Here is a 9,100-nt window from a genome sequence, read left to right as displayed (position 1 = left end):
CTGAATGAGGAAGGGGAGGGATTGTGAGCGGGGGTTCCCACTGGGCGTCAGGACTCCATAGAAGTTTCCCTTAGAAGAAAGACTGGTTAAAATGCAGGTAGTTTGGGTGCAGCACGTTTTAAGAAATTGGGAGCTGGTGGACCAGCTGGGAAACCGAGCCACTCTTTCTGTGTTTCTGCAGAAAAAAACATCATGAACACCAAGTCCATGAACTTGAAAATAAACTTTCTGAATTGGGGACAGCTGTGTAGAAGCCCCCAGTGAAATAGAATTCTCGGTTCCCGTTCACACTGCCATACCCTTCAGGTCTCTCCCAGCTTAAACATCATTTTCTCAAGAGAATCCTGTCTAGATTTGTAGGCAAGGAAGACTGTCTTCCCATACAGTCCACTGGCACCCCGATCTCTGCTTTGGGACGCTTACCGCCCCCACTGTCACTTGCGTAATGTGTCTCCAGTGGTCTGTTAGCCTCGTGAGGACAGTGATGGCCTCTTATCATGGTCCTGTTCCCAGTGCCTAGCACAGTGCCTGTCACATAGAGGTGCTCGTATGTTTGTTGGGCTGAGCTGAAATTTGGACCGGATAGTAGTTTGGGTAGGCATTGGTCCTGTTTCGGGGAACAGCTAATTGGTCTCTCAGGAGCCTTTTTGTCGTTCATATAGGGGAATCACGGCCCTCCGAAAGAGGAAAGTAGAAGGGGTCGGAGATACCAGGAAGAACAGATTCAAAATTAAGATAGTTTTTAAAAAGCAGCTAAGCAGCTTCTACCTACAACATGTAATTATCTGCTCATGGGTGTGAATACTTGGCGTGATTTGGGCCAAAGGAGACGCGGTATAGACTGAAGATGGGCAAGAACATTTGGGAGGATTAATTGAAAGTATAAATTTAGCTTTCTCTCCCCCAAGGTACTTCCCTATAGCCCATACAAACAAACACATGTGCATTGAGAAAGGAGAAACCCCTGCCACGTTGTCATTGGGGCTGGAGTGACCCACGGGGGCTATAGAATTGAATCTAGGTACGAGGCTTAAGGATCACTTAGGAAATGTCTGCTAAGCACGATTTGTCATTTGAAGCCTTAAGCTGACCCAGGCGAATCTGATCCCTCTCTCCTCTCTGTCAGTGTGTTAGCCTTTTCCTGGGCGCTGGCACTGGTATGGAGTGTCCTTGTTAACTAAGGGCAATCACAGTGAGCTTAAGAGAGACCATGGCTTTGCCAGAAGCTGTCCTCATGTAGACACAGTAAACCTGGCTCTTAGGATGTAAGATGCATCTGTCTCCACAGCAGGCCCTCCTCACCTGTAGGTGCCCAGACCTCTCACTGCAGAGGAGAGATTGGGACTTTTCCCGATCATTTTCATCAGTTAGAGTTCTTTGATGGCTGGTTTCCAAGAAGGACACCGGTTAACTTCAGCCAAAGGGAATATATTGGAAGGATATGGAATACCTCACAGATTCCAAAGGTTTGCTGGGAAACCTGACGTGGAAAGGGTCCCAGGGATTCAGGGAGCAAGAACTGATCATACCACATCTGCTGGGTTAAATCAGCCCTACCCTTAGTTTTTGCTCACATCTCTCCCTCTAAGATTCGGCTCCTGAGTCTTACTGGGCTAGCTTGGACCTTGCGCTTCTCTCATGGCTAGGAATTCAAGGAAAAATAGTTGACTGACAGTCCCATGTAATGCAGGAGAGGTTAATTTTCCAAAAGCAAACCAAAGTGCCTTGCTTCCTATGAAGGGAGAAGTAGATACTGGATGCCTGTAACACCCCAGCTTGCCCACTAGCACGTGTTAGCCACATGTGTGGCCTCAGGAGCATTGCTTCTTTCCCACCGAGGGACTCAAAATATTTCCTTCCATCTCCTCCCTCAAGCTCACCTAGATAGCATTAGCACGCAGTGTAGATTTTGCCATATATTTTGGAGGGAGAAGGTAGAGAGGGTTGACATTGAACTTCACAGGGAAAATGACTCCCACTTCTTGAGAGGAGAAAGTACATCTATCTGTTTACCATCACATCCCTGGTGCCTAGCACAGGGCTTGGTGTGCATAGCCTTCTTGAGATAAATATTTTTCGAAGGAATGAATTGATTTCATAACCTAAACTCTTTTAAGCTATCAATTGGCTCCTTGCCTTTCTCTTCTCTGGTATCCTCTAATGTCTTGGTCAATTTAGCTCCAGCTTTAAAACTTTATACTCAGCAAAATAAAAGCTTTACAGTTAATCAGACCCACCTACATTAGAAACGCTTATCAAAGGTGTTCACCAAATATAGAACAAGACTATGTCAGGGCAGCAGGGCAATTCTGCTACTAAAAAAATTATTCTGTTTATTTTTTCAAATGTTTAATTATTACATAATCCCTCAAATTCTGATCTGCCCCTTATAGTGGGTTGAATGGTGACCTCAAAAGATAAGTCCATATACTAGTGCCCCAAACCTACGAATGGGACCTTATTTGAGAAAAGGGCCTTTGTAGATGTCATTAAGTTAAGGATCTTGAGAAGTGGAGAGATCGTCCTGGATTATCTAGGCGGGCTCTGAGTCCAATGACGAGTGTCCTGTAAGAGGCACGTGGATGATATTTGATACACAGAAGAGAAGACAAAGACACACAGAGGAGAAGGCAATGTGAAGACAGAGGCAGAGATCGGAGACTTGTGGCCACAGAATGCCTGGCGCCAACAGAAGCTGGGAGAGGCGAGCGGCGCTGTCTCCCCTAGAGACTCCAAAGAAGGTGTTGTCTAACTGACACCTTGAATTTGGACTTCTGTCCTCCAGAACTGTGAGAGAATAAGTTTCTGTTGTTTTATGCCATCAAGTTTGAGGTGATTTGTTACAGCGGCCATAGGAAACTAATACACTCCGTAAAGTGTAACAACCTTACAACCGCCTTCTCTGTATTCCTTAAATGTGATGTGCTCTTTCTGCCTCTCACACCTGGAACACTCTCAGCTCTTTTCAATGGCCTAGCAAGGGGTGTTGGTAATCATATTTTATACCTTCGAGTGAGCTGATCAAACTGCCCAAGACAGGTTGAGCACCACAGTCCCCACCAGCGAAGATAACTTACATGCATCTCTTCTTTGTGTCTTGAAAGAGCTTTAATTTAGAAGCTGACCACCAGGCATCTCTCTGCATCCCAGTATCTACTTTTATCATAAGGCAAGACCTTACACAAATGGACATTTGGATTTCTTATGTAAGCTCAAAGATCCTTTAGGCTAAGGGGTAGCTAGAAGATTATCCAGATCAGAGATTTTTCAGATGATTTTTAGATATGGAACTCTTTGCTCTAATGAAATCTCCAATCTTAATATATAAAAGACAAAAGCGAAGCTGATCTAGAATGTGTTAGGAAGAGAGGGGTCACAGCTAGTGTTGTCTCAACTGCCCCTCCCATTTCGGTCCCTTTTTGCTCTCATTTTTTCTTAACAAGTCCCTTGAAATTACCCTGACTTCTGTTGTTAAAAATGGTTTTTCTAAGTTGGCCTCATTTCTGGGCCATTGCTACAGAGAAGAGCTCCTTTCCTCGTCTTTGTTGGTTTTGTTTTTTTTAGGAAACCAACAAATCACTCTCCTCTTTTCCGTATCAGTTTGGAACAAAATGAGAGATAATCAGTTCTTAGATAGAGATAAAGATGTGAGCATCATTACTGAGAAGAGCGGGATAGGAAGATATGCCATAAGTGTGAATATCCTAAAACGGAACCCCAGAATTTGAAAAACTCCCCTGGTAACTGGCACAGGTAGGCAAGACGGTGTCTACTGCTGCGGGCTTACCATGGGGAAGAGCAGAGAAGGCGACTTCCGGAGGCCTGATTGGCTGGCTTCACAAGGGCTAAGCTCAGGTCCTTCACCTACTTGCCAATTACATGTTGAGTAATTGGGGGAGAAATGAAAGTTTACTTTTCCTTCCCAGGAAATCCTCTCTCTTCTATGGAATTGTAAGGAGTAAGGAAATATTTCTCTGGAAGAAAGTATTTCTTCCTAAGAATGTTCACTTCCATTCCCATGTACGAGACACAGAAGGTTCCTCCTGGAGACCCAGGACCTCGGGGGCTTTTTTAATGAAGCATATTATGTATTAGTCAATAGTCACATTAGGCTGATAGCTGTAACAAACAATCCCCAAATCCCCAGTGCAAAACACAACAGAGGTGTCTTTCTTGTCGAATGGGATTGTGGGTAGGCAGGTGGGATGGGAGGCCGAGGAGGGGTAGTGGGGAACACAGATGGGAGGCCAGTCCGTGTACTTATTCAAGGACTCATTCAGTGCAGGGATTTTAAACTTTTTGTGCGTGTGCGGTGGTACATCATCTCCCAGGACCTCAGCGTCCCTCAACGAATTCTTTGCAAGTGATAAACAGGTTGAGAAAGAGCAAGCGGAGGGTTGTGCTGGAGAGCTTAGTGGCCAGGCCAAAAACGGCATGCGTCATTTCCACTCACATCCTGTTGGCTGGCACTCAGTCACATGGCTCCGCCTAACCACAAGGGAGGCTCAGAAACCTGTCCTCCTGACGGCGAAGAGACCTTAAAGTATTTGAGAGAACACAAAGCAGTGTCTCCGCACAGCATCACATTCCCATAAAGGACTCAGCCAACAAAATGCAGGTCCTTCTTTTGAGAAGTCTGAAGAACGGATCCTCTACAATGCTGCTGCTTTAAAAAAAATAATAATTTCACTGCATACTGTACGTTCAGAAAATTGCCCACGTCCTGAGTGTACAGCTTGATGAGTTACAAATGGAACCCACCTGTTTATCTAGCACCCTGATCAGAATACAACATCGCCAGCCCCCCAGAAGCCCATCTGGAGCCCCTACTAGTCACCAAGCCCCCCAAGTGAGCCACTATCCTGACTTGTAATCATGCAGGTTAGCTGTGCCTGGTTTCTGAGTTTTCTATAAATGGAACCATACCACGTATATTCTTTTGTGTCTGGCTTCTGTTGTGTACCATTGCACTTGTGAGAGTCATTCGTGTTGCTTTGTATAACTAGTGCTTCTGCTCTTGTTGCTGTAGAGAGTGTGACTGCACCATGACTTATTTCTCCGTTCTGCCGTGGGTGGCATTTGGGCGGGGTCGGGATACGATGAGCGGCGTGCCCATCCCAGTGCGCGTCCTTTGGTGGCATACGGACACATTTCTGTTGGGTAGGCACCTACTCTCCCTGATTCCCAGAGGAGGGAATTGCTGGACCACAGGGTATGTGCATGTTTGGCTGTAGCAGGAACTACCAAGTGATTGTACCCGTGACTTCCCCCCACCCCCACCCCGGCGGTGTGGTGTATGAGGATGCCAACATTTGGTTGTCTTTCCTTCCCCCACAGCTTCTTAAAATCCTCAGTCTGCTTTGCTCCGTTTTGTCCCTCACACCTGAGGCGGTGCTAGAACTCCCGACCCCCTCTCTCCCTCCAAGAACACGGCTTCCCAAACCCAAAGTTCTGAGTGTCAACTTTTTCACCCCTTTTCCTATTACTTCCTCGCCTCTAGTTTGGTCCCTCTCAGCCTGTTCTGCCTTCCCAAAATGTGGGAACAGGTTTGGCGGGACCAGAAGCTTTTCTAAAGGAAGTAAAGATGTTGGAGGGAAGGAGATGGGGGGAGGGGCTGAATATGCAAAGAAAGTTTCCTTCCAAGATTGGAGAGGGGGGGAAGCTGGAAGCAGGCTCTCATTAATAATTTTTGTATTTGTCATACAGAGAAAGGGAATTAAAAAAAACCTCTTAAAATCATTAAGATGAAATATCTGGATAAGTGTGAGGTCTTATTAATATTCACATCCACATGGCCTGTGATGGAGGGAGGCCAGGGGCTGAAGCAAGGAAGTAAATTCCCCCAGATGCCAGAAGAGGGTGTTGAGCAGAGGTGTCTGGGCGCCAAGAGGGACCCCTGTGCTGGGGTCCTGGATGTTCTCACTAAAAGGTCACTGGTCAAAGCTCCGACTTTACCTGCAGCGGCCCCGGTTAATGAACGCTTGTTGGGGGAGGGGGTACCGAGGCCTGACACAAGCCGAGCATCCACTCTCCTGAGGAATGCATTATCATTAATCAACATCACTGGGCCCCACTCAGACTAAGTGGTCTCTTGTGATTAGAAACGGGCCTTTGAAGTGGGAAAAACGCAGTCTTTTAACATTTTGAGTGTGTGCATTTGACAATGGCTTTCTCGATAGCTATGGGGGGTCAGGAGGGGACTTCGTTTGCAGGGCCCCATGGTGTGTGTGCGTGTGTGCGTGTGTGCGTGTGTGTGTGTGTGTGTGTGTGTGTGTGTGTTGGGGGTGGGTACAGGCCTGGCAATTCCCCTTCCCTTCCCAACCATGAACTCATTTATTCCTCATAATTACCCTCTGCAGGTATTATGGTCCCCAGGCTGCAAATGAGGACGCTGGACCTCAGAGGAAGCCAATGACCCCCCTCATCAGTTAGAGGCAGAGCAAACCCCTCCCTCCTGTTTATATTCAGCACAGACTGGGGGGAGTCTGGCAGATCCGGGCAAAGCTGATGCTGCCCTCTACCTGCCGTAGGACCTTGAGCCAGGTTTTAAACCTCCTTGAGCTTCCGTTTCCTCAACTTTATAAAGATGAGGATGGGAGCCACCTCATCAGACATGGGTGAGAACCTAGTGAACTAATGTTTGGGAAGCATTTGGTACACAGCAAATACGCGTTCACCTGCCTTCCTTTGTTTTCCTTCAGATCAGTCATCAATCTGACTCTCACAACAGCCTGATGAGGTCGATGTCATTGTCACAGATAAGGAAACTGAGGCTCAGAGACGTGGTGACCCTGTCACTCACTCTGCCACGTCCCACTGCAGTAAAGCAGCAATAAAGTCACTCAGTACCCTCATACCGCTGAGGTGGTATTAGCTAGTTTGGGAAAATGTTTTTCCAAAAAAGAAAAAAATCCTCTTTTTTTCCCTATAAAAATCCCAGTTGGCCCCAGTTCTGCCTTTCCTCATGTGACTGTCTACTCTTGCTCTGCACACGAAGGACTCGCGTAAGAATGCCGGGAGAAGCATTATTTACAACAAGCCTAAACTGGAAACAACTCAACGTCCATCAACAACAGCATGGATCAATTGTGGTTTACTCCTATGGCGGAGTACTTTGTTAGGGATTTGTTCAAGTCACATACAGTGACCAAGTGATAAAACTGGGAGAAGAAGAACCCAGGCCTTTCGATCCCAGTTTTTTTTTTTTCTACTGCACTATGCAGTTATTATTATAATCTCTGGTTTAGTGTGGCATTATTGTAGGGTGTAATTATGATCGGTATTATTAGCCTAAAGCCGCAAGGAAAATAAATATTTTTTAAATCACTTATCTACCCATTCATCCACCAACTACTCATTTATTGACCCATCCATCAACCTATTAATTCAAACAACCATCTATCATCTACCCATCCATCCACTCACCCAACATTCAACCACTCAAATATCTATCAACCTGTTGACCTACCCAAACACCTGTCTACCTACCATGTACTCATCCATCCATCCATCCATCCATCCATCCATATATTAATAATCCATCATACATCAATCTATCCATTTACCATTCAGTTAATCAGTGAACATGTAGCATCTACTATGTACTAGGCAGTGCATTAAGGTACTGGAGCTACAAAGATGCCTGGGATGTGACTTCCGCCCTTGAGGAGCTCTGTCTGATGGTGACGACTGGGTGATAAATGCCATAACAGAGGTCTATGTAAAAGGCCATGGGAAATCAGAAGAAGGAGCAATCATCTCCCTGTCATGGCAGGATGAAGGACCACCAGCTCATCTCTGCAGGTAACAACTCTAAAAATGCTTGGTAATGGGAACTCATGCCAGTGATTGTACTCTGGGACTGAGGAGTGTTTTTGTCACCAACAGAAAGATGTAAGTGCTTATGGCGTGTATGTGTGCACATGTGTTGGGAGGGGGAGAACAAAGAAATAAAAAAAAAAATGCTTCGGGGAAGATAATCTTTTATATTAGTATCCCAAGCACATAGTATAGTGCTGAAGGTATCGGAGATGCTCAGATGCTGTAATCTGCAGGGAGAGAAATGAGACGAGTGAATAGGGAATGAAATCGAGAACCACCCACCACCACTGTAAAGGGCACTGAACTTCGCTTCTCCTCCACCCAGCCTCAGTTCGAATTTGGAGTGCTAATCCGAACTGGAATTTGGAGGAAGATTTGTCCTTCGTTACTCCTTGAGATCTGAAGAGTCTTCGCACCTTCTATCTGCTCGAGCCTAGAAAAGAAAAGGTCACTCTGGATTCTCATAGATGTTGGGCTAAGTTTACAAGAAACAATTAACCTTTTATGGCTCAGCTACTTCAGGAATAAGTGTGCGGATGGCTCTGCCAAAGTCGACTTCGATGGATGGCTGCAATAACGATGTTTTTTTTTTTTGTGAAAGAGAAAAGCTGGTTCTTGAGTCATAATATTTCAGTCCTGGTCCTAGACGTGGAACTACCTAGAAGGATGACCTTAGGCAAATTAGTCACACCTGCTGCGCTATACTTTTCTCACCTCTAAGACCGGGGTGGGGAAGGGCCGGGTTGGATGACTTCCAGCGCTGTGCATTTCGGTGTCCCCGAATCGATGGCTTGTGCACCTGATTCCTGGCTGGGATCCACTTGTGTCCATTTGAGCTCTTGCTTTCCTCAGGCTGGACCCCCTCTGCTGCTCCTGTTCCGCCGTGACCTCGCGGGACCGCTGTGTTCTGCCGTGTGGGCTGCTGAAGGCAGTCAGCATCCCTGGTGCTGTGACGTTCAAAATAGAAACGTGTATCTGAGCGGGTGTGCACCATTCAGAGTTCCTCGTCGCATCGCTGGCTTCTGGTTGGGCTGGGCCATGGGAGACAGTGGCAGGAGCTGGAGGGCCGGAGGAGGGAGAGCCTGACATTTCTTCTTCATTTTCTTTCTCTTTAATGTTATGTCACCGGCAACAGCTACAACGACAACTCCAGCTAAGTGGGCCCTTCTCCATGGTGCTAGCAATCACTGGGCTCTGGTCGCGCTGTTCCTTCGGCCCTAGAGGTGGTCATGGCCTCCCACTGCTGCTAGACTCGGCGCCTTTCTTGTTCCCCTCACCC

Source organism: Rousettus aegyptiacus, unplaced genomic scaffold (genome assembly GCF_014176215.1).
Source record: "Rousettus aegyptiacus isolate mRouAeg1 unplaced genomic scaffold, mRouAeg1.p scaffold_m13_p_15, whole genome shotgun sequence".
NCBI classification, from domain to species: domain Eukaryota; kingdom Metazoa; phylum Chordata; class Mammalia; order Chiroptera; family Pteropodidae; genus Rousettus; species Rousettus aegyptiacus.
The sequence above is the reverse complement of the archived record's forward strand: the minus strand, read 5'-3'. Positions refer to the sequence as shown.